A 26,914-nucleotide genomic window follows, 5' to 3' on the forward strand; every position below is an offset into this window, starting at 1 on the left:
GGCCACATCGACAGTCTTTCAAAAAGATGCCTCCTTGGATGATATTTGCACAACAGCTACGTGGGCAAACCATCATACCTTTATCACTCATTCAGGTTAGATTTAGTCTCCAGGGGAAGGACAATGGTTCTGAGGAATATTCTCCCGTGAGTCCACCTGGGGTAAAGGTAGCTGAGGACTTGGTCCCATATGTGAGGATGAGATGAAACATTGACCATATGAGATAAAGAAGTTATGTACTCACCATAACATTCCATCTGCATTGTCTAATGTACTCACCATAACATTCCATCTGCATTGTCTATTTTTTCATCTCTTCTCACATCCCCCTCCCTCCATCCCTCTTCCATGCGTTCCCTGGTTGAACGGGAGAGATTCTAAAGGATTAGATTGATCTTCCTTATACTCCAGAAATGGTCTTCTTTAAGATCTTCTAGTGTGTTAAATACTGAAATCTCTCCTTTCACTATATATGCAATTATAGCAAAAAAGATTTGAGGTAATGGAGAGAGATGTGTTGTGGGTAAGGGGAGGTATCCAAGAGCTTTTGGGTTGCCATGAGCTTGCTAATGGCTGAGTTGGATCTGATGTATCTGGACCCATATGTGAGGAGAGACGAAACAATTAACACTACATATAGAACATTACGGTAAGTACATAACTTCTTTTTTGCTCATACTACATATGCTAACAATTTTATTTTCATGTTGAAAATCAAGTGGCATTATTTTTTCCTGGACTATAAATAATACATAGACATAAAGGCCATCACAGCTCTAATCCCCATTTCAAATGGTTTTATATAACAGAAAAGTTTTACCTCCCAGGCAGCAGTATTCCAGCTATTAATGCCACTGCCGAACACTTAAATTTATGGTTGCCAAATATATAATGTTTAATTTATATGTGTGTGTGTATGTGGTTTCACTTCAGAATCTCGAACTACTGAAATATCGAAATTCAGTAGCTTGAGACCGAAGTGTCGAAAATGCACTTGTGTGGAAAGTGCATAATCCCGAATGCGGAAATGTCGAATCTGCAGTTGTGGAGGCGTGTACGTGCAGTGGGATTCCCTGTGTTCATGATGTGCGGTGTGGTGTGTGGATGTAGCTGAAGATTCAGGTAAGTGATGTTTTACTAGGGGTTTGGGTAGGAATTTTAGTGTGTGTGAGTGTATTTGGAGTTTTGAGGTGTGTATTAGGGTAGGTAGGTAAGATTGTGAGTGTGTAAGTGTTGAGAGTGGTGGTAATTGTACAAATGTGATGTGTGTTTGTGCAAGGGGAGTGTAGAATATGTAGTGGTGGTTTTTGTGTGTTTGTGTTTTTAGTGCGACCTCGGAGTTAGTATATATAAGTAGCAGGGGTGTGGGGGCAAGAAAGAGGGGTTGGTAAGCTTGCCCCCCTGCTTATATGTAGGGTCTTTTGTTGTGTTTGTGTGTGTTTTGTTGATTTATAGTGTAGGGATGAAGGTGTATGTGTGCTTGTTTGTGTGTGGTGTGTATATGTAGGTAGTCACAATTTTGAATTTCACACTTTTTGGGCTCCGGGTTTTTCAGTGTTCGGCTTTACAGTCTCGAGATACTGAATTTCGATATTTAAGTATTTTGGGATTGTAAAGTGAAACCGTGGTGTGTGTATGTGTGTGTGTGTGTGTGTGTGTGTGTGTGTGTGTGTGTGTGTGTGTGTGTGTGTGTGTATCTATACGGATCTACTTTAGATTAATGAATTTACCTTTCACTGAAACTCAAAACTGTGAGATGACTTCAACAAAAGTCCATTTCTACAAAGCCTGTAATCACCAACACAGTGTTACAGGGTAAAGAGCCACTTGGCCACCAGGAGAAAAGAACTACACAGAACAAAGTTAAGCCCATGCAACTGGGGGGCTTTTCCCCCATCTCACCCTCCTAATTAAACATACCATTGCCGGGATTACACTACACTGGGGAAAAGGGCAAAGTTGACTCTAGTGGCTAAGTGGTTCCTTACCCTGTAACACTGTGTCGGGGATATATGTGTATGTGTGTGGGTCTACTTTAAAACACCGACATGCCAAACACCGATGACGAGAACACCGAGACTGGAAGATCGACAACTGAGATGACCGACAGTTTAAAAGCCCGATGCTGAGAACACCGACATGTTAAGGTAAGTGTGCGATAGTGACATACTTTAGGGTTAGGGGCGGGTTAGGTGAGTTAGGGTTAGGGTGCGGGTTAGGTGAGTGTGCGATAGTGACGGACCTTAGGGTTAGGGTTTGGGTTAAGGTTAGTGCATAGATAGTTGTGTATGTAAGGTTTAGTGTAGGTTTGTAAGGTTTTTGGTGTGCTTGTGTTGTGTGTCTGTGTTTTTCGGAAAAGGTATTTGTTTTGTTTTGTTGATTGTCGGGATTGTGGTTTGTCGGGCATGTGAAGTTTTGTGCTTTTGAACTGTCGATCTTCTGGTCTCGGTGTTCTCGTCGTCGGTGTTTTGGCATGTCGGTGTTCTAAAGTAGACCCATATATATATATATATATATATATATATATATATATATATATATATATATATGGCACTATTAATACTGACCTCTTTTGTAAACAGTTTGCTAAGAATGCCATACTAGAGGCGAATAGTTGCCATCCTAAACATATCACTCATAATATACCAAAGTCGCAGTTTTGCAGACTTATATGTATATGTAATGTACAAGAAGATTACATGATGGAATTGAATAATATGAGTGATAGATTTATTAGAAGAGGCTATGACAAACGTAACATCCAAATATAAAAATTGATGGCTCTCAACTACTACAGGCATGAATTTTTGAAACATAGTAATGGTAATCTAGATTCAGATGACTCAAGCGTACGTAAACCAAGGTCCAATCAAAATGTTAGATTTGTGGTTAATTATAGGACAAATTTTTTCAAGATACGTACTGTCATAGATAATCATTGGGAAGTGCTCAAATCGGATCCTTTTTTTGATCAACTTCTTGATTCTAGATGTTCCTATAGTTATAGACGGGGTAAGAACCTTGGGGAATCTTTGTCATGGTTTAAATAGATTGATTGGCCTAAGGATGGTATACTTAGAGATTTACCAACAGGTTCATATGCCTGTGGTAATTGTGTATATTGCAATGTGATGTCACGAACCATATCCTTCACTTCAGTCAATACTTGTAAAGTTTTTGATATTAAACACCTCATTACTTGACGCACAGAATGGGTGATATATATGGCAGTATGCCAATGTGGTGCTTTTTACATTGGGCAGACTTCTAGAAGTTTAAAGAGCAGGATTGCTTTACATCTGAGTGATATCAATTGTAACGCTTGAGAAGTGCTCTTATACAAACATTCATGCGACCATCACTGCTTCATTTCTCTTTGTAGGTATTGATGCAATCAAGGGTAGTAGATTATCGGACTTAACTAAACATGAGATTCTGGATAAAAAAGAAAGAATGTGGAAGATTAAACTGGAGGCTTTATACAAACCTGGCCTTAATGATCGTTGGTAACTGATTTCTTCATTTTTTCCTTCTCTATTGATTTCAACCTTTCCAAATGTTTTTCACCTATATTTAATAATATTCTTGTTATATTTAATAATGAGTATGTGTAGTTGTATGAAAATATATTTCTTGGTACTTATTTATGTATATTCCTAGTTAATATTCAAAAGTGTTTTTTCTTTAAAATAGAAGTATGACAATATACCATATATGGTGATGTGAATTATATATATATATATATTTTTCATATTTATATATATATATATATATATATATATATATATATATATATATATATATATATATATATATATATATATATATATATATATATATATATATACATATATATACATACATATATACGGGCGACCACAGTGATGCAGTGGTTAGCATTGTCACCTCACAGCAAGAGGTTCTCCGGTTCGATCCTCAGCTGGGGTGCCTACTGTGCGGAGTCTGCATGTCCTCCCTGTGGTCGCGTGGGTTTCCTCCGAGTGCTCCAGTTTCTAGGTGGATTGGACATGCCAAATTGGCCCTAGGTGTGAGTGTGTGCATGTGTGTGCCTTCAGTGGAAGGTTGGCCGCTGGGCTGGCAACTTGACACCGTAAAAAACTCCACTGCCAATCACGAGCGGACAGGTGATCCGCTGTGGCGACCCCTAACCGGGAAAAAAATGAAAGAAGAATATATACATATATATGTATATATTTGTTTTTTTTTTTTTTGGTCCCCTGTTTAATATATATATATTTTTTTGAAATGCATGTAATTATCTTAGTTAAAATTTTTTTTAACTATAAAAACATGGATTGGGTGATGCTTGCTTGTAATTTTACACTGACGATGCCAGGGGGTGAAATCAGTCACCGATCTGTTTTTTTCATTTGAGCCAAATGGCTGCATGATGGAGCTACCTGAATGTTTGTTCCATCTCACATTAGAAGTACTTATGCTTATTTAAAGTGCTTTTGGGTCTGAATTACTTTATTCAACATTTGATTTACCAGTCTAGTGACTTGGAGTGCTGGAATTTTTTGTTTTGGACTATATATATATATATATATATATATATATATATATATATATATATATGTATGTATATACATGTAAACATATATACACAGTGGATATAAAAAGCTTACACACCCCCATTAAAATGCTAGGTTTTTGTGATATAAAAAAATGAGACCGCAATACATCATTTCAAAACTTTTCCCACATTTAATGTGACCTATAACCTGTACAATTCAGTTGAAAAATAAAAAAAATCTGCTAGGGGAAAAAATATAACAATAAAAAACGTACAATACTCTGGTTGCATAAGTGTGCACACCCTTAAACTAATACTTGTTGTTTGTGCATACCCTTAAACTAATACTGTGTTGAAGCACCTTTTGATTTAATTGCAGCATTCAGTCTTCTTGGGTACACACATCCCATCAATTAAAGAGACTCTGGTTAACCCCAAATAAAGTTCAGCTGTCCTAGTAGGATTTTCTTGACATTTACTCAGTTGCCTGCTACAGCAAAAGCCATAGTTCGCAGAGAGCTTACAAAGCATCAAAGGGATCTCACTGTTGAAAGGTATTTGTAAGGCGAAGGGTATACAAAATTTCCACAATATTGGATATACCATGGAACACAGTGAAGGCAGTCATCAAAAAGTGGAGAAAATATGGGACAACAGTGACATTGCAAAGAACTGGACATCCCTCCAAAATTGATGAAAAGACAAGATGAAAATTGGTCAGAAAAGCTGCCAAGAGACCTACAGCAACACTGAAGGAGCTGCAGGAATTTCTGGCAAGTACTGGTTGTGTACTACATCTGACAACAATTTCCTGTATTCTCCATGTGCCTGGACTATGGGGTAGGGTTGCAAGATGGAAGCATTTTCTTACACAGAAAAAACATCCAGACCTAGCTAAAATTTGCAAAACAATACATTTTCTCCCAAAAGCATGTGGGAAAATGTGTTATGGTCTGATGAGACCACGGTTGAACTTTTTGACCACAATTCCAAAAGGTACGTTTGGTACAAAAACAACACTTTGATCACCAAAAGAACACCATCCCCACGGTGAAGCATGATGGTGACAGTATCATACTATGGGGTTGCTTTTCTTCAGCTGAAACTGGGGCTTTAGTCAAGGTGGAGGGAATTATGAACAGTTCCAAATACCAGTCACTTTTGGCCCAAAACCTTCAGGAGTCTACTAGAAAGCTCAAGATGAAGAGGAATTTCACCTCTCAACATGACAATGACCCCAGGCATACATCCAAATCAACAAAAAAATGGCTTCACCAGAAGAAAATTAAAGTGTTGGAATGGCCCAGCCAGAGCCCAGACCTAAATCCAATAGAAAATCTGTGGGGTCACCTGAAGAAAGCTGTGCACAAGATGTCCTTGCAATCTCACAGATTTGGAGCACTTTTGCAAGGAAGAGTAGGTAAATACTGCAAAGTCAAGATGTGCCATGCTGATAGACTCCTACCCAAGAAGGCTGAATGCTGTAATTTAAATCTAAAGATGCTTCAACAAAGTATTAGTTTAAGGTTGTCGGCACTTATGCAACCAGCATATTGTACATTTTTTATTTTTTATATTTTTTCCAATAACAGATTTGTTTGTTTTTCAATTGAATTGTACAGGTTATAGGTCACCTTAAAGATGGAAAAAGTTTTGAAATGATTTATTGAGCTCTCATTTTTTTATATCACAAAACATGGCATTCTAACAGGGGTGTGTAAACTTTTTATATCCACTGTATATATCAAAGTCAAAGTCAAACTAAACTTTATTGTTCAAAAATCACACAAGTGCAAAAACTGAATGAAATTCCATGTCTCCGAACACAGTGTGCAGACAACATATATTTATTTATTTTACATTTGCTTACTGGGATAGTCCGACTGGATACATGTCCATTTTCACCAGAGGCCCGGGGAGAAAAGCTCCAATAGACAATATTACAAAGATTAAACAACAAGTTAGATACATAGAAAATATAAGACAAGGAGTTATGTACAATGGTTTAGTAATGTTCCCAATAGGGACTCACTATTCTCATGGTCTGACACATTAAAAGCAAACAAGTCATCAAATTGGAACAGAACATAGTTGAGTAATTAAATGTTAAGATATTATTCAGATACAATTTCATTTTATAACTTAATCAGGGTTGGTACATGGACAAAGCCAGTTGTCACTAGAGTTTTGTTTTTTCCTGATATCTTTCTGGTATTAACCCCATACTATCTCTCTACTACACACAACTTTACTACCTCTCTGAGCCCCCAAGCAATTATTTTATCTCTCCCAATCTACCTATTTTCCTCTCTGTACTTCATCTTATAGTCCACTCTTACCTTGCACTGTACCCAGTGCTTCTTTCACTTCTCACTGATTGTTTTCTGTGCCCTGGTCCTCTCTCTGTCTCTTCCCGCTCCGTTTGCCCTGTGGGCACACTCCCCTACCCTACCCCCAATTCCCACCCACCCCAGTACCCCTAAACTTATACTTGCTCAGCCACACCCCCAATTTTCTCACATCCTATCAAATTTCCTGCCTCGTTCACACTTACAAACTCTCCACTCCTGTCTTACTGCCACACCCCATTCCCTACCTTCTTAATACTACTAATTTCCAACCTTGCCAAGCTCACCAAACTCATCATGCCCTTGCCTTTTAAACTACTTTATCTACTCCTGCTCCTTAACATCCTTCTTTTATACTATACCCTTACTTCCTATGAGTACTACACCCTTAGCAGATCTCCTAGCTTAGCTAAACACACTAGCTCTGTCCTTCCCCTAGCTGAACAAACCTATATTAACCTCCTGTCATCCTGCCCTTAACTTCCCCCACACTATCACATAGTACTCCATAACAGGTATCACACAACTAGAAAGTTCTACCTAATACCCACTAAAAACTCAAAAAATATTTCCACTCCCTCAAATACTCTTACTGTTACACAGGGACATTCACCCCAACCCTGGCCCAAATAATTCCCTCCTCCACACCCTCTCAAACCAAACTACTAACAATTTGAGTTCACCTTTCTCTTCTAACTCCCTTTCAATAGCACACCTAAATATTTGTAGCATTAACAATAAAATTACACAACTCCATGCTTTAATTGACCTCTATTTATTTGATATTCTCTGTCTTACTGAAACCTGGTGTAAACCAGGCACCAAAGACAATGAAATTACTTCCCCTGGCTATAGCATTTTAAGGCGGGATCGTCTAAACAAAAAGGGTGGTGGAGTTGCTTTACTTTATAAATCTGAACTACAGGTATCCTCTATTGACTCCCTGCCTCCCTCCCCTGCCAATGCTGAAATACTCTGCAGCAAATTCCAAGTAAATAAAAGCAAAGCCATATATATAATATCTTCCTATATCCCTCCTGGCAACAACTTAAATACACTTGAAAACATTCTTAGCTGGCTCTCCTGTAGCTTTCCTCAGGAAACCATACTCTCAGGAGACTTCAATATTGATTGGAACTCCTGCATATCCCCCAAACCCACCTATCACCTCAACCTCTTTAATTTTCAACAAACCATAAACTCCTCAACTAGGATTCACAAATCTACCAATAAACAAGCCATCTTAGACTGGATATTGGTCAACAATAATCCCCTCTCATATAAAACTGGTATACTCCCTGACAATATCAGAGACCATCTTCTCACCTACATCACTAAACAAAAAAATAACAATCTCAATCAGGCCAGCTATCGTACTATATGTAACAAAAACAACTTTAACCTTCCTATTTTCTTCGATGAACTCAAACAATGTAACTGGTCAGTTCTAAAACACCTTCCACTTGAAGAAGCAGTTGCCCATTTCAACAACACATTCCTCCAAATTCTTGAGCATCACACCCCCTCATGCTTAATTAGAACAGGATCTAAAGCTGCCCTTTGGCTTTTTAAAGAAACCAAGCAAATAATGCTATTAAGGAATAAACTACGGACAAAATGGAGAACTACTAAAAACCCAACTGACCATCAAAACTTCAAACACCTTAGAAATACCACAAAAAACTTACCCATCTTGATAAAAAATATATTACCTTCAATATCAAGAAAATCAAAATCATAACCCCAAAAAATTCTGGTCAGGAATCAATAAACTGCTCCATCCAGGGAATACCAAAACACCTACTCCAGCTAACTTAGCACAGACCCCACCCAACGTAATAGCCAATATGTTCAACAACTTCTTCTCTGAAACAGTCACCTCTTTAGCAAAGAACATGACTCCCCACACTTCCCTTAAAAACACCTCTCCTCAAAATAACCCCCCCACTCTAACATTTAGTACAGTCTCCACAACCTATATACACAAGTTACTCTCAAAACTTAAACCATGCACTCCTTCAGCCGACCAACTACCAGCTGAATATCTGCAGCTAGCAGCAGCAGAACTAGCATACCCAGTCTCCATCTTAATTAACAGAACAATAACTGAATCTACTATCCCTTCCCTCTGGAAAGTCTCCCATATCATTCCTCTGCATAAAGGAGGAAACACTAATGAACTTTCTAATTTCCGTCCTATAGCCTTATTATCACCACTATCATGGAGCGTTGTATACACCAACAACTTTTACATCATCTTTTACATAATAGCCTACTTTCAGACTCCCAACATGGTTTTAGACCTTTCCATAGCACTTCCACTGCTCTTCTGTCCTTCACAGACACTATCAACAAAAATCGCAATAACAACCTATACTCTTCTGCTTTATTTCTTGACCTCTCTAAAGCCTTTGATATGGTCAACCATCAACTTTTGCTAGACACTTTGAACTCTCTCTCACTTGAATCTTCGGCATTGCACTGGTTTGACTCTTATCTGAAAGATAGACAACAAGCAGTCCTTTGGGACAGCCATCTATCCTCTCAGCTCCCAGTCACTATCGGTGTCCCTCAAGGATCCATCTTAGGACCCCTTCTCTTCTCCATATTTATAAATAACCTGTCTACTTCAATCCCAACACACACATGTATTCAATATGTAGACGATTCAACTCTCATCTGTTCTGCTGTATCTCCAGCTGAACTTCATTCTTCCACCCAAAAAGTCTTTACAGCAGCAGCAAAATGGTTCCAAGATATCTGTCTCCTCCTTAAAACCAAAAAAACAAATTATTACTTTTCTCTCCAACCCTTAAATCTGCCCCTCTCTCCTTTTCTATTGTGTCTGACAATGGCAGTATCATTACACCTGATTGTTCCACTAAACTACTAGGCGTTACAATAGATAACCAACTAAACTATGATTACCACATTGACCTAACCATCAAAGCTGTTAATAAAAAGATAGGTGCCCTCTATAGACTTAAGCTCTTTCTAACAGCAACTACCAGGGTGTCTCTAGCCCAAACTCATCTTATCTCTACATTATTGTATGCCTCCCCATCTTTTATAAACCTTTCAAAATCTAACCTTCAGAAACTTGCCACAGCCTACCACAGCATTGCCAGGTTTGCCACAGGTTCCCCATTTCACACCCATCATTGTGTTAATCTCAAAAAGCTTGACTGGCTTGAACTACAAAATCTTATTCTCCTCCATCAATTAGTTATCACCTATAAAATTCTCCATTACCCTATTAATACACCCATACTAAATGACCTTGTTGTCCCTTACAGGAATCTTTCTTCCCTTCGCTCAGCTAACAAACTACTAGTAGCCACTCTCAAAACACACAACAAAGCTGGGGACTCCTTGTTTACAAATGCCATTGGCTCATACTGGAATAAACTTCCCATAGAACTGACCACTCTAGGCTCATCACAACTTTTCAAGAAACAACTAAGGAACTATTTTAAAACTCACTGGCTATGCCCTTGCTCGAATCCTGACTGACCTCAGCATCCAACTCTCTTTTCAGCTCTCTCCATTACTCTTCTACTTGTCCTTATCACTAGTACTACCCCTCCTCTGTAGCTCACCTACCATCCACAAGGATATTACTTTTTCCTATAAATTCAACTTCTCTTTATTCTTGTCATATTACTGCAACCTTTATACTTGTTATATTACTGCAACCTGTCATCTCACCTTGTATCTAAATCTACATGTTGCTCCCAGCTGTAGAAATCTGCTTCTTAAAACTAGTACCCTGGCACAAAACGTTTATCAAAATTGTTAATACTGTAAATAGATGAATAGAGTTCTGTGTGAGTTACTACTTTATTTCTTTTTTAATTGTACTATTCCTACTCTTGCAAAGAATTTGGAATAGAAATCCTCACTCTATGTTATAGTTTTGCTAAATTACTTTTGCACTGTTACTATGCTACATGGGAATAGTTCTCTATATGCTTATAATTTGTATCTTATTGTGCTATTTTTTGTTTTTATTATTTACTAGTATATAGTGGAGCTTTTCTCCTCGGGCCTCTGCTGAAAATGGACATGTATCCAGTCAGACTAGCCCAGTCAACAAATGTAAAATAAAATAAATAAATAAATAAAATGTACTATTTTCACAGACATTTTATGTATATATGTATACGTATATATGTTTTATATATATATATATATATATATATTTATATATATATATATATGTGTGTGTGTGTGTGTATGTATAAAAATCTATGAATGCATCAGCACATTCATTGGTGTGTGCATGTCCAGTACATCATGATGCTGTCACTTTTAATTTAATATCAGCACAGCAGGATAGATGAGGAACAGAGTTTTCTGTGTACAGTGGCTTTCTTTTAAAAAAGGTAAGGCATTCCTTTTCCTTTGAATTAATGCCATTTTCTAATAACAATACATTTTCAGGGTTAGTGGGTATTCATATTTATACCAACTTTCATGGAGCTCTTACACGGAGGCATTTCCATAGGTTTTTTATACTCTAAACTTTGAAGGATTTATTTCACAGGTCAACAGCAATTGTGGTAGGTGTGTTCAGAAAGAGAGGATATTTGGGAACATCTTTTTTGGGAATTCAACGAGTTGGTAGATTTTAAAAATTCTCTACAGGGTGCTTTGTCAGAAATATTGTGGGAGCAATTTACCATAACTAAAGAAATGGTTCTTTTGAACTGTGATATACAAACTAATTTGCCTAGACACAGTAGGGCCTTACTAAGCGTAAAATGCAATTATTAAAAGATAGAAATCAAAATCTAAATCACTTGTGACATAATTATTGAATATTGTAAGGGATGTAAAGGAATTGCAGCTAAAGCAAAGGGAATGTGCAAACTACAGAGTAATAAATGGAATATGTGAGAACAATACATGCAGTATAATGTTCGAGAGGAGGAGGAGTGGAATTTTAGGGAGGGCAGAACTTAAGAAATCTATGTAATATTAAACTGAATAATAATTGTTAATAAAGAAATTATATATGCATAATACATAAAAGAAAATCTTAGCTATGGTTTGTTTTCTATTTTATAACTGTATGTGTACCCATGTCACTGTGTAATGTGCAAAGTGTTAATAAATGTGTTAAAAAAAGTAGGCAGGGAGCTCACTGATCAATTGGTCTGCCCCATGTGAATAAACAGTGTCCCCTATCATGGGTGCAATATGAATTACCCACTCCCTGCTTTGCTGTACTACAACAGGGTAATATTGTGGTTCCTTAGGAAGAACTTTGCCTGTAGTGTCTGTGATTCAGTTTTGACCACTGGTTGTGTTTTCATAGATTTTCTCCAGGCACTGTGATTTTTACCCACCTCCACGAAAATGTGCTGAATTGTATTGTGCTAAATTGTTTATATATCTGTATATCATCCATTCATTCTCTAATTACTTGCTTAGTTCATTGCAAGTTTAAGGGAGCCAAAGCCTACTCCAGTACTTGCTGGGGATAGGAAGGAATCCTGAACAGGATACCAACTCAGTAGATATCCATGCAGGCGATCTGAAGAACTCCTACAGACTGCCCTACAGATGAGGTTTCTCACTAGTGGAAGCACCAGCATGGAGGGTGGTCCCTCTCCCTGAGCTGCATGGTAATGAAGCACTCTGATGGAGTTGCTGATGCTAATTAGCTATATGTTCTCCCCAGAAATGCCTGCAGGTCCCAATTTATACTGCCAAACAATTCAAAGAATCTCTTGGCTGCATAAATTGCCACAGATGGAGGAATGTTAAATGGAAATCTCATGTAAGAAGGTTCATGTTTGTCCTGTGAGATTTCTGCAGCATCAGATCATCCAGTAATTCTCCTGTAAGATATGGTCAGACTGTGCACCACCAACCTGTCTGACTGCTTATAGGGTCTTTGCTTCCCCTTAGTGTGAGAAAGTTGCGCCATTTTTTAAGATAAAGTTGCCGAAACAAGCAATCTGTCCTTCAAGAAGCATCCATTGTTTGTTGCCCTGATTGATTTTTTTTCTGCTATAAATACAGAGATACCAGCTTTGATGACATCGTGAATATGTTTCATCTGCACCCAATCAGCTGCAGGCTGATTCCCGGTTATTTGAGATGGGTAGAATCTTACCTCAGATTACTAGATGCAGTTATTTTTCAACTGGTCACTCTTTACTGAGGACTGGGACCTTTCCAGCTATATTGAAAGAGGTTCTGATAGTTCCCATTCTCAAAGAAATCATTGCTTGATATAAGTAAACTGGAAAACTATCACTGTCTCTAACCCTCCCTGGTAAAGTTATCAAAAAAGAAATATACATTTGGTTGTATTCCTGTTTGATATCTGACCTTGTTAGTCTGGCTTTTGTCTGTGCACATTACTACTAAGACAGCCCTAATTCGGGTGTTCAGCTTCAACAATGTTTACATGCTTATATATTATTTACATTACAAGTTAAATCACAACTAATCAAAAAACAGAGAGATAAGAGATACGAATGTAGTTATAAGTGCATAGCAAATAACTACAAACAGCAAGTATGTGGTGTAAATCTGAATCAGCAAAAATGTATCAATCCAAGAAAGTCCACGCAAGAACTATGTGGCATCAAAGATTGTTTAATAAAATCCAACTAGCATTTCTCCAAAGCTTCATTAGATAGAATACATAAAAATACAACCCAGAACTCTAGCCTTCAAATAACAACAGCAAGTGACGTAGTCAAATTATTTAAAGAAACAGTATTATATTCAGACAGTATATATATATATATATATATATATATATATATATATATATATATATATATATATACACACACACACGCACACACACATACATAAATACAACATAAAATTACATAGTAACATATACAGCATAAAAATATAGCATATTATATTATAATTCAGATATTTTGTTTTAAATAACCGTTTTTTTCAGAGTGGGCTTTGAAGTACATTTATCATTTAGACCTAGTGTATCCACTGAATTTAACTCAGTAATCCGTCTATATTCATTTCTTCTGTTATATTTGCAATGTCACCATGTCTCTTAGGTTATTTCTAATGATGTATAAAACCATAAAAGAAAATGTATGTTGTATATAAGATTCAATAATATATCTAGCAAGTGCATTTGTTTTTTTAATGTCATAGATATGTTGGCTAGTGCATTCTTTTTCCATTCTGTTAGTCTTACTAATATAAAATGCCATGCATGAGTTACAGGTCACTAAATACAATACAACTTTAGTTGTACAATCAGCATAGATTTTAAATTAATGTATTCTAAGATGAATGCTGATTACTGAAACTACTTTGCACATGTGCACACACACACGCGCACACACACACACACACACACACACACACACACACACACACACACACACACACACACACACACACACAGTGGTTTCTGGGAGGAGCAAAAATACCCTTTTCAGTGTCAGTACCTCTTCCTGCTTTTACATTAAGATCCTGCCACCAGCCACACTATTCCTGTATACCAAGGTCACAAATACTGTACACACTTAAAATGAGCTAGCCCATGGTAGCTGTGTTAGCTATAAATAAGCAGTCCCTGTCCTCAAAAGTGGATTCAAACAGTTATAATCCATCTGCTTGGTGCAGTTAATCTTATATACTTCAATAAGCAACCAGCCACAAGCTTTTTAGATAGAACAATGACATTCATTACTTATGAAATTAGGCAATACAATTTAAAAATTAAAATAACAAATATATTGATGAACAGAAAAATGTAAAATGAATAGTTTTGAACTGACAACTGGCATAAGAAAACACTAACAGATGTCCAGTCTACCACTACCATTAACTGCAAATATGTAGTTTGTTTACCTCTGATTTTTTATAACTACTTAACAGATGAAAATTATGAACATGCAAAATTTATACACATAATCTCACTGACTCTGGGCATCAGATTATCCATTTTATTATCTGATATCCAAGAAAAGATGCTCTTGTCTGGTCCAAGGCTTCTAAAAATCCCTCAAGCACAACATGAAGAAAACACAGAGTGCCTGAATCAATTGATGAGCTTATTTTAAAAGAAATGATCAATTAACTTGAAAAAAGACAGCTACAGACTATCCCCTGGACGCCAGGAGGGTGGTGCAAACAACTGTATAAAACCAACATTTTTTTCAGCAATAGTACAGCAAATATATAATATGTGAGAAGTTGTACAATGTATTTTTTCAGCAAAGGTGCAGAAAAGATGTGAAATATGACAAGCTGTGTATACCAATTTTTTGATGTAGAAATGCATTAGAGCTTTGCAGGGTGAAATTGTCTCACATACAAATTTTCCTTATTTGGACTTAGAACTTTCTGGCAATCCAAGAAATTTTACTTTAAGGAAAGATCTGATGTTATCCATTTCACTATTCCTCACTACTGGGTGGGTGGATCCTACATCGAATCCAAGCCGACAACTTATCAGATAGATCCTAAGTTCAAACTCCTCCCACTCCCATAATCCCTTGCTGTCTACTAACTCCTCAGATCTCGTTTGCCACTCACCAGCTTTAGACATGATTTCCTAGGCTTGTGTCTCCTTAAGGGATCTTTCTTAACTGTTGTATTTCTTATTTCTTGTAGTTAGCTAATATCCTTTAGTTTAAGCTTAGAGATAGTCCCTCCCCTCCTGTTTTTAGTTCTTTCAGTCGGTAAACCTTTTGGTGCCAAAATCTTTTTCTACGTATCTTTCTATAACCTTTTACTTGGTTTATTCTAGATTTTAGTGATGTAGATTACTCTCATTTAGTAGTTTGTTGTTTGCGGTTGTAATTATTTCTCCTCGTAGTTGTCTTTTCATGGCTTTGGACCTTGTTTTTTTGGCTAACATTTTTTTTGGGTTTGTGTGCCATTTGGGTTTTTAATCTTATGATGTCTGATAATGGGACATTTGTGCCACATTCAACCCTAGGGCCTTGGACGAGTGTTGCAACAAGTTGTTGTTAAAAGCTTTGGCTCAGCGAGGTCTGCTGGCCCAGTTTCTGGCCACACCAAGCCCCTCTGACCATAAGAAGAAGGCTTCCTCTCTTTCCGGGGTCTCGTCTTCTAAATAGTCCAACCGATGGTTTCGGATCCTATATCCCATGAATCCACCCCAGATCCATGGCCTCCACTGTGAGGCCTTTGGATCTGAGCTCACAGGAGTCTACTCCCAGATCCAAGGTCTCCAGATTGAGGCCTCCAGAACCGACTAGGTCCAAACCTTCCACAGATCTGACCTTCCACAGATCCAAGACATTCGGGTTCCAAATGCTCAGATCCACAATTGTCTTCAGATCCGAGGTGGACAGATCCGGGTTCCATGTCAGATCCCACCATTGTTCTTGAGGACTCTCCTCTGGATTCTGGATTGAGCAGCCCTTCACAGCTCCCAGGCTCAGAAGCCAATCTCCTGAAAGACGTAGGAGATCCTCGGGGTCCAGGCATATGTCCCCAGCTAGGTCCTCTGCCTCTTCTAGGTCTTCCAGAAGCTTGCTTCCTTCTGACATGGACAGGATGATGATGTCCTTCCTCAAAGCTCAAACTGAATTGGGGCTGCTTGCTTCCCCAGCCATACAGCCAGGGGCCATTCCCCTGCTCCTCCACTTTCTTCTCCTCATTTGACCCGGGTGGTTTCAGACTTCCAGGCCCTGGGGTGTAGTGAGGAGATGGCAGGGATACCTACAGCCCATTTTATCTCTACCCTGTCTGAGTCCCTTACTGGTTCTGCTCTTCCCTCCATGAAGCAGACAGGCTCCCAAGCCCCACCAGTCACTCCAGAGTCCTTGGGGGAGGGTTACGGTCCCATCTTTTTGAATCAGTCTCTGCCCCTTGGTGCTTTGGCTCTCAACAGCTTGGGGCAGGTATTGTCCATGGGGCCCAGATGTGGTGGAATGCTCCTTTCCCTCTTCTCAGGTGGTCTTGTCCACCGGGAATGGGGGAGGGGTGTCTTCCAACCCTTCGGCCTTCCGGGTAGTAGAGAGGACTTTCTCTGCCAGAGCTGTGTCCTCTACCACTCAGGGTCCTTCCCAGCCACCGAGAGCAGACTTTCCTCATCCTGCTCTTAGTCAGCCCTCTTGAACCAGCCTTCAGGTGAGAGTTACCCCACTTGGGGTTCCCCACTCTTCAGAGTCCTCTCCTGAGCCTCCTTCAAAAGAGGTGCCTAGGAAGAGATTGTGCAAGAGAAGGCACCTGGAGTCTCCTATGGAGTCCCTCACCGAGGATATAGACCTCGATGAAGAGGATGGCTGGCCCAGATCTCTGCCCGAAGGTGTCTCCTTCAGGGACATCTTGGAAATCCTTAAATTGAAGGGCTGATGGCCTCCCCAACCATTGTCCTCTGAGAAGTCTGTATTTATGAAGGAGTTCAGGATAGGACCATCTACCACCTGCATTTTCCTCACACTGATGAACTTGTAGATCTTATCAGAAACAGGGCATGAAAGGAGCCAAATACAGTAGAGCAAGTTTCAAAAAGCGTGGACAAGTTTCTAAGCCCTCCCAAAGATAGGCAATTTTGGTCAAAAGGGGGATCCAGTTGACGCTATAGTGGCAACTGCCACAACCAAAAATGAGTTGGGTCCTCCCAACTGAGAATCCTGGGCAATCGACAGACACGAAAGGGGGCCTTCACCTCAGCTACCTTTGGTCTACAGGCACTTAATTACTTGGCTCACTTCACCTGCCTTTAGAGGGATTTGGTCAAGGAACTCTCCACTTCTCTTTCTGAGTTGTTGTCTGCCGAGAACTTGAGCAAAGTGTCCCTCAAGCAATCTACTCTTGTGTCACTCTCTAATTCCTCAATGAAGCTGATTTCCAATGCTGTGGAAGGCACCTCTTGAGTGGCCATCACAGGCATTGCCATTAGGCATTTCTCCTGGCTGCAAATAAGTGGGTTTGAGGAGTCCTTTAAGGCATCCTTCACCAATGCCCCCTTTGATGGATTGACTCTTTCTGGTCCATCAGTCAAAGAGACACTTATACACATTGAGCAGGAAGGCAAGACCTTGTCAGATCTGGGAATCAAGTTCTCCACCCCTCAACGGTCCTTTTCCAAGACACAAAGAGGGACTAGGAAATTATGGTTCCAGAAGTCACAGTCTTTCTTTCAAGATGCTCAGGACAAGCCCTCTTCTAGAGGTTGGTGGGAGGCTTTTATGTCAGACGCCACCCTAGAGACAGAGGGGGTCCGCAAAATCAGGGCTCCAGGGAACCCTTCTCTGAGAAGCCCTTCCAGTGCTCCTGATGTGTTGTCCAGCTATCCCGCTCTGGAGGTAGTTGAGGGTCATTTGTCACTGCACCCTTTGGCCTGGGCAAGCATTATAAAAGATCATTGAGGGCTAAACATCATTTCCAGGTGCTGTTTCATTCCCTTTTCCCAACCGCCCACACCAATCAGAAAATGCCTCCCCAATGCGCCACTCCATTAGGGGGAGTTAGTTCAGCAAGAAGTGGGTCTCCAGAAGAGAACCATTCAATAGGTCTTCCCAGGGCAAAGAGAATCTAGAACATACTCTCACATCTTTTTGGTGCCAAAGAAGACAGGGGACCTATGTCCAATTCTGGACCTAAGCGAGTTGAATCTTTCAGTCAAGAAGTCCAAGTTCTGGATTGTCACTGTTCAGTCCATCGTGCCTCTTTTGCACAAGGATGAATGTATTTGTGCTCTGTGGATCTTTAGGATGTGTACTATCACATAAAAATAGACAGGAGACATCTCCGGTTTTGCATAGGGGCCAATCATTACCAATTCAGACCCCTGCCCTTTCATCTCACCACATCCCCCTGGGTGTTCACCAAGTGCATAATAGTGGTGGAAGCTCACCTGAGATTGCAGGGATTCCAGGTGTTTCCTTACTTCGATGATTGGCTCCTCACAGCTCCCACCAAACATTGAATGGTCTTAGCCACTCAGTACATTCTTCGCCTATTCGACCAGCTAGGAATCACTGTAGATCTACCCAAGTCAATTCTGATTCCATCCCAAAACTTGGAGTTCATTGGCATCCAGCTAGACACTGTGCCAAAGATTGCAGCATTACCCCTCAGACAAGTACAGTTAATCAGATCCCATGTTCAACTCCTAATAGATTGGTCTCAATCTCAGGTCTGGCTCATTCTCAGGGCTTGAGGCTGTATGGCAGTGGTGATCTATCTAGTGCCAATGGCCATAGTTTACATGAGGGTTCTACAGTAGACTCTAGCAGTCCAGTGTTCTTCCTTGGTTCATCCAGTGACAGCTTCCATCCACCTCATTCCAGTGTGTCAGCGTCATCTTCTTTGGTGGATTCAGTCTCCCGAGCTTCTTGCAGGAAGACCTTTTTTGCTTCCTCCCCCAAGTGCCACGGTGACCACAGATGTTTCCCTGCTGGGGTGGAGGGGCATTACTAGGGAAAGACGGTCCAAGTTATGTGGTTCCCTGCAAAGACCAAACTGCTACAAATATACCAGAGATGAGAGCTGTTCTTCACTCTTTGCAAGCCTTTCAAGACTGCCTTCCTCTGGGTAAACTGCAGTATACATGGATACCATGGCAGTTGTGTAGTACATCAACAAACAATGGGGCACATGTTCTTATCTGCTTTGTCACAAGGCCATGAGAGTGTGGGAATGGGCAATGCCTTCGGGGTGCTTTCTCCTTGCAATGCATATTCCCTTGGAGTCCAATGTGCTAGCAGACAGGCTCAGCAGGGCTATTCTGAGTTCTCATGAGTGGTCCTTGAATCCTTCAGTGGCAAAAGAGATTTTTCTTTGCTGGGGTCATCCAGACTGCGATCTGTTTGCTTCCCCTCACAATCACAAATGCAGCCAGTATTTTGCCCTGATCCCCCCACCATGGAGTCTGCCAGGGCTGCTCTAGTTCATGAGTGGACTTTGGGTCTCCCTTATGCCTACCCTGCTATTCCTCTCATTCTCAGAGTGCTTCAGAAAGCTTGACACCTCAAGGCTACCTTGATCCTCATTGACCCCTTCTGGCTTCAGCAGATGTGATTCCCCCTATTACAGTCTCATCTGAAGTACCCCCCTTGGGTGCTAGAGCCCCATCTGGATCTGATTTCTCATCCCTCTCACCTTCCGAACTCAAATCTTCAGACTCTGCATCTGACAGTGTGGTTTGTCCACTTCCCATAATTCTAAACCAGCCCAAGCTTGCCTTGCCTGTCAGAGACATTATTCTGGCTTCTCAGAAGGCCTCCACCAGAAAGATCTGTGGTAGTAAATGGAAAAGATTCTTGATTTGGGCCAAACAGCAGAATCTAGATGCTTTTTCAGCTCCCATTCCAGACATCTTATTCTTCTTGTCTTTTCTTTTTCATGTCAGAGCAAATTTCTCCACTATTAAGCTGCAATTGGTGGCCATCTTTAATTTCCATGTCTACAAGGAAACTACCTTTTCTTCCAGCCTTTGTAAGGCCTTTTTGAAAGGAGACTTCTTGCTTTTGACTCCTATCAAAGATCCTTCTCCTCCTTGGGACCTTTCCCTTGTGCTGTAGTCTCTTACACAGATTCCCTTTGAACATGCTGCCACTTGTGATATGAAGTTCCTATCTTGGAAGACTGCCTTTTTGGTGGACATAACATCAGCAGGATGAGTTTCTGAGTTGCAGGCTATGTCTAGTAAACCTTCATGCATGATTTTTCATAAAGATAGAGTGGTTTTTCAGACCAACCCTTCCTTCTTGCCTAAGGAGGCCACTAAAGCAAATTTGAATCAATCCATTCAGCTGACAGTTTTCTTCCAACACTTCTCCAATAAAGGCGAATATTTGCTGCACACTCTTGACATACATCACCAACTCAGGTTCTAGTTGGACATAACAAAGAGTTTCCACAATTCTGACCAGCTGTTTGTGGCCTTTTCTGTTAACAGACAAGGTTAGGCAGTATCCAAGATTACTGGCTCCGCCAAGTCTGCTCTTCAATTTTTCACTTAGAAAGCTCTACTCAGTCTATTTAGCTGTATATATTAGCACTGTTTTCGGGACTTCTAGTCTTAGCAAGCACTCTTATAATAAAGTAAGCACTCTTATACTAAAGTAAGCACTACAGCCATCCACTACCCCCTGTGAATACCCACTTCCCTTAAAGGCACAGCACTCCTTATAATATTCTAGTATGTCGAGTGGTAGACCACTAGCATCCTCTCTTGTTCAGCTGGTTAACCTGGGAATCTTAAGACAATGTTACAATTGTCTCATGTACACAGACAACCCTCTCCTCCTTCCTACTAACACTAATACTTGTGAGAGATGCAACTATATAGCCAAACTGGAGGCTGAACTCTCTCAACTCAGGACTGGCAAGACCAGACAGGAGGAGAAGGTACCCACACCAAGCAAAACCGGTCACACATAAAACCACCACCACTACAAACCAAACACATAAGAACACAAAGACATACTCGGAGGCTCTTATAAAAAACTTACCAAAACAACAGAGGCCTCCAAAGCAGACACCCAGAAATACACCCCCACAAAACGTAACACCTACAACACATACCTCAAACAACAGGTGTGTCACACAATCACAGCACCTAAGGCAAAACACTATGCCAGAGACACTAGTAATAGGTGACTCTATAGTCAGACACACCGACGTTCCACTTACCAGGCTGAATAAGGAGAGGGTAACGGTGAGCTGCCTATCGGGAGCTAGGATCCGCCACATTACACATGCACTCAGGTCACTCCAAAGCAAGTACAAGTATGATGCAGTCATTGTCCATGCTGGTGTGAATAACCTGAGACGTACCTCCCTGGACTACATGAAAAGAGACATTGAGGAGCTCTCCGATTATGTAGCCCAGACTGGTATGACCCTGACCCTGAGCAGCATCCTGCCTTCACCAAGAATGATGCCTCAGTACAAAGACAAAATGATCAATTTTAACAATTGGCTTAATCACTGGTGTCATTCTAGGGGATCCAATGTCTGTCAGCCTGGGATGACATGCTGGACAAGCCACGTTGCTTATGAAGGGATGGCTTGCACCTGTCACCACTGGGCTTCCGGATACTGGCCAAGGCTCTTGCCACCCCATAGTGCCTTTTTAGGCAATGCTCAAAAGATAAATCAACCTCCGTAAAAACAAAAATGGAAAAAATTAAGGGTAATGCTGCTCAACGCCAGAAGTCTAAATCTCAAGATGCAGGCACTCAAGCACTTCTCAGTATGGAGAACATCGATGTCTGTGCAGTAACTGAAACCTGGTTCAAGGCTCCTGAGAGCACTCCAGCGCTACCAGGCTATACCTCATATCATGCTTTTCGGCCTCAAGTTCCAGGCCGAACCACAAAGGGAGGGAGTGTCCATTTTCATAAAGGACACCTACACCTCTCGATTGGTGGCTACCCATGAAGCATAAGAAACCATACAAGTTTTACTCACCATAGGCAAAACTGCCATACAACTGGTCGCATGTTATAGAACACCCTCCCAATCCCAGGAATCCCATCAAGCATTCCTGAAAACACTGGAGGATATGAATGTCACACCAAACACCATCATATTGGGTGACTTCAACTACCCCAACATAGACTGGGCCCACTATTCTAGCCCTAACACCCTAGCCCAAAGATTCCTGGAATTCATTAACTCAAATGCTATGGAGCAACTGGTCACTTCTCCTACGAGGAGAGATAATATACTTGACCTGATTATCACAAACATGGGGTCCAAATGCTCTGCACCGAATATAAACCCCTCACTAGTAAGATCTGACCATAAACTGATCACGTTGGATGTACATATCCCACCCCCACCCCCAGACCAAAAGACTACAGTGAAAAATTTTTCAAAAGCTGACTTTACACTCCTTAAGTCAGAAATGATATCCTTTAAGCCTACTGGGTTAATGGAAACCACATCCCAAAATGCTGAATCCTACACAACAGCCTTCTACGGACATCTCCAAGAATGCATGGATCAAGCAATCCCAACTAAAACCAAGACCCTCTCCACCAAGGAAAACGCCCGGTTTGGTGGACCCGGCTATAAACAAACTGTACAACAAAGAAGGAAGCTACTGCAGGACAAAGCCAAATCCCACAAGGGAAAGGCTTCCCTGATCAGCACAAGTAAAAAGTACGTTCTCTCATAAAACATCTAAAGCCAACTTTGAGAGAAAGATTGCCAAGGATACCAAAGACAATCACAAGGCCTTCTTCAATTATGTCAGAACCTTGGGAGGAAATTCTCAGATATGCTCTGAGTTGGTACACAATGACAAAAAATTCACTGACCCTTCCGACATTGCCAATATTCTGGCAGATAGGTTCAGTGCAAATTTCTCCCCTCCCTCACCCCCTAAAGATGTAGTAATTATCCCTGCTGAATGTAACCTACCTGTCATCTCAGACATACAGGTGAAATCAGCACTCAACAAAGCAAAAAACACAGCATCTATGGGACCCGATGGTATCCCCGGTTGCGTGTTACGTGAACTTCAAGATGAACTAAACCCGCACCTAAAACGCTATTCAATCTTAGCCTCACTACAGGATATGTACCTGAACACTGGTGCACAGCAACAGTGGTCCCACTCCACACATCCTCAACTTCTACTGACCCTGGTAACTACCGCCCCATAAGTCTGACCAGCCTGGTCTGCAAGGCTATGGAAAGAATCATCATGGAACTCATAAATGGCGATATTGGAGATCTGCAGACCCTTGATCCCACCCAGTTCAGTTTTGTAAAAGGCAGATCCTGCCTCTTAAACCTGGTTGACTTCTTCGAGACAGTCACTAGTGCCATCGACGAGGGCAAGGCTGTCCACACTGCCTACTTGGACTTGGCTAAAGCCTTTGACACGATACCACACTCTGGCATCATAGACAAGCTCAGCAGCCTAAATGTAAATCCATATGTCACAAGATGGGTAGCAAACTGGCTAAAAAACAGAACCCATAAGGTCAAAATTGCTGAAGCCATGTCAGACTCAAAACCAGTTACGAGTGGTGTCCCACAGGGCTCAGTCTTGGGACCACTCTTATTCGGCATTTACTTCTCGGATGTGAAAGCAAATATGGGAGGATTATGGCTGACAAAGTTTGCAGATGACTGCAAACTGGGTGCCATAGTTGATTCACCTGCTGAAACACACATCCTACAGAAAGGTCTCACTGAAACGGACAACTGGTGCCGGAATCATGGCCTCAAACTTAACGCCAAAAAATGTATAGTCATCCCTTTGGGAAAAACAAAGTACCCACAAATTATCACATAGACAATAACCCACTGAGTACGGAAGAAGTAATCAGAGACCTGGGGACTCAAGTCGATAGTGACCTCTCCTTTGACAACCATGTTGCCAAAGTGGTCAGAAAGACATTCTACCTTGCCCATCTCATCATGAAGGGATTCTCATCCAGATCAAAGGAGGTCATTGTACCTCTATATTCCTCACTTGTCAGGCCCATGATTGAATATAATGCTCCATTTGGGATGTATCTCACCCGGCACATGCAACAACTGGAAAGACCCCAGAAGTACCTCACCAAGAGGATCATGGGTCTCAAACATGTGCCTTATCCAGCTAGATTAAAGAAACTCCAGCTCTATTCAGTAGCATACCACCTGCTCAGAGGTGATTTGTGCCTAACATATAGGGCCATGTCCAACCAAGAACTGATGGACATGCTCCATCTCAAAAATTCCAGATCCACCAGAACCACGCGAGCTAAAGATTTCAACCTCTGCACAAATATGAATAAAACATGCTGGAGGGATAGATTCATAACACAGAGGTTGCCCGTACTCTGGAACAAAATCCCAGTTCATGTGAGACAGAGCCCTTCATTGGCACTGTTCAAGAAAAATCTCGATGCATGGATGGGAGATCGTAAGTTTACCCTGGGAGTCACCTCAGTGTCACTACTAGACAGAGGTATAATTTACTAAATAATGGGGTCCCACATGTGTCACTACTAGAGAGGCGCAACTATATAATACGGGGTGGCGTAAGCCACATCATTGTTGGCTAGGCTTGTAAATGCCCCAGGGCAGATAGCCTAGTACACAACTATGAAACTATGAAACTATATCTCATTGGATTTCAAAATGTATTTCTATGGTTATTCTTCTAAAGTTTGTCATTACCAAGACCAGTCAGAGCTCACTCCACTAGATCTGTGGCTATGTTGGCTACCTTTTTGGCCTGTCATTCCATTGATGAGATTTGTGTGGTGTCCACGTGGTCTACTCCTCACACTTTTGTTTCTCATTATAAGCTTGACATAGTTTCCAGGAACAGGCTTCCTTTGGCTCCACAGTTCTTCGGCATTTCCTTCCATGAGGCGACCCGGGTTTTCATGGTAGCTGGGGACTCTGACCCAAGAGTGAGGAATAGTGACATGGATGACATCACATAAAAAGTTATGTACTTACCTTAATTTGTAATCTGTGTTATCCTATGTCACTATTCATCACTATCCCGCCCTCCTTCCCCATCCTGTGGGACCTTAAAGTGGTGGAGATGTCCTGGCTGGTGGTTAGGGTCTTCCTTGGCTGTTTTCTAGCTCTAGAGAAAACTCGATCTGAGGGGGTTAGAAGACAACAAGGGATTATGGGAGTGGGAGGAGCATGAGCTTAGGATCTGTCTGATAGGTTGCCAGCTCGGATCTGATGTAGGATCCCACGACCCAAGAGGGACGTTATGGGAAGTACATCATTCTTTTTATCTAAATTCAGAATTTGACCCAGTAAGAAGTAAAAAGTCCGAATTTTCTTATCTAATACAGAAAATAGAGATATTTTTTTCTTGGAAAGCCCATTGGACACACATTTCCTTATCGGGGGCAACAGAGGAACATTATCTGTTTCAATGACTTGCTCAGAGTCACACAGTAGGCAAATGGTGGCTGTAGAAATTTAACACAAAACTGCTGCAGGGTTCAAGTCTAGAAGCATATAGTATTAAACCTTTGAGCCAGGATCTGTCAAAAATGACTGTTAACTGAATACTTCCCACTACTGAACAATCCCAGAATACAGATTAGAGTTTTATTTATTTAATTTATTTACCTAACAATCCCAAGACACCCATTCAGGGTTGTATTTATTTATTTTCTTTCCTTCCTTCTTTTTTATTGACATTTGTTTACAGAAAAAGTCTGACTTGGCAAGGACCCATTTTCAGGGTAAGAGAATATAAACATCAAATAAAGCTACAGAAGAGGTACAAGGTCAACACAAAATGACTACGAAAAGAAAAAATGGTAGCACTGGTGGTGAAGATACAGGCTTCCTTCTGCAGCATCACAAATGATGAAATATTGAGTTGAGTAAGTTAAACAGTGGTACGGTGAAGAAGTACAGAGTTATAGACCAAAACAGGCCAATAGGGAAATCAAAAATATTCATTTGAGGCAGATTAATAAGGGAGCTAACAGTGTCTGCTGCATTCTCACTTCAGACTCACTCTGATCTTCTGGATGTATCCTGCTTATGTACTCATCACGTTTATGACATTTCATGGGTTGCTTGTTTTGTTTTTTTTTTTCCTTTTGGGAGATCATGAGCTTCCCCCATTATTCCAGTGGGGCTCTCACCCAGGCATCCATCAGGGTTTTTTAGGACACAAGTCTCCTGGGTCCCCCTGTAGCAGTTCAGACATGTGGAAGCCCAACAATACAGGCTCCTTTACCATAAATTTGTTTGTATAAGCCCAGTACCCGCAGCAGTATTTGAATGTGCTACTTTGTTGCCACTTAGTCCTGGCTGTCGTTATGGACTTGTATCCTCCACTAAATTGCTCCATTGCAGCAGAACGAACTGCTGTCCCTCCTCCCAGGATGGTTAGCGTTTCACTCACTCACTCCCATTCCTCTCCAGCTCCCTGATTACTAGTTGGTCCCAGGTTGTATGGGTCCCAGTCAGGATTTTTATCCGTCAGTGCCATGAAGCCAACTGTCATGTCTAAGTTTCTTCTAAAACACTCCAAATAAGTACAAAATAGAACTGTTTTGTTTATACTTTGTTACCATTTACCCTTCTGATACATCTTTAATACACA

The 26,914-nt window shown here is 40.7% G+C and overlaps 1 protein-coding gene across 2 annotated transcripts in view; it reads right to left on the minus strand.

Annotated features, from left to right (window-relative positions):
* Window positions 1–26,914, minus strand: part of DCDC2B (doublecortin domain containing 2B) — a 722,606-nt gene that overhangs the window by 11,841 nt on the left and 683,851 nt on the right. The gene's annotated exons all lie outside the window — the stretch shown is intronic.

Source organism: Protopterus annectens, chromosome 1.part1 (assembly GCF_019279795.1).
Source record: "Protopterus annectens isolate FY-2018-M chromosome 1.part1, PAN1.0, whole genome shotgun sequence".
NCBI lineage: Eukaryota > Metazoa > Chordata > Ceratodontiformes > Protopteridae > Protopterus > Protopterus annectens.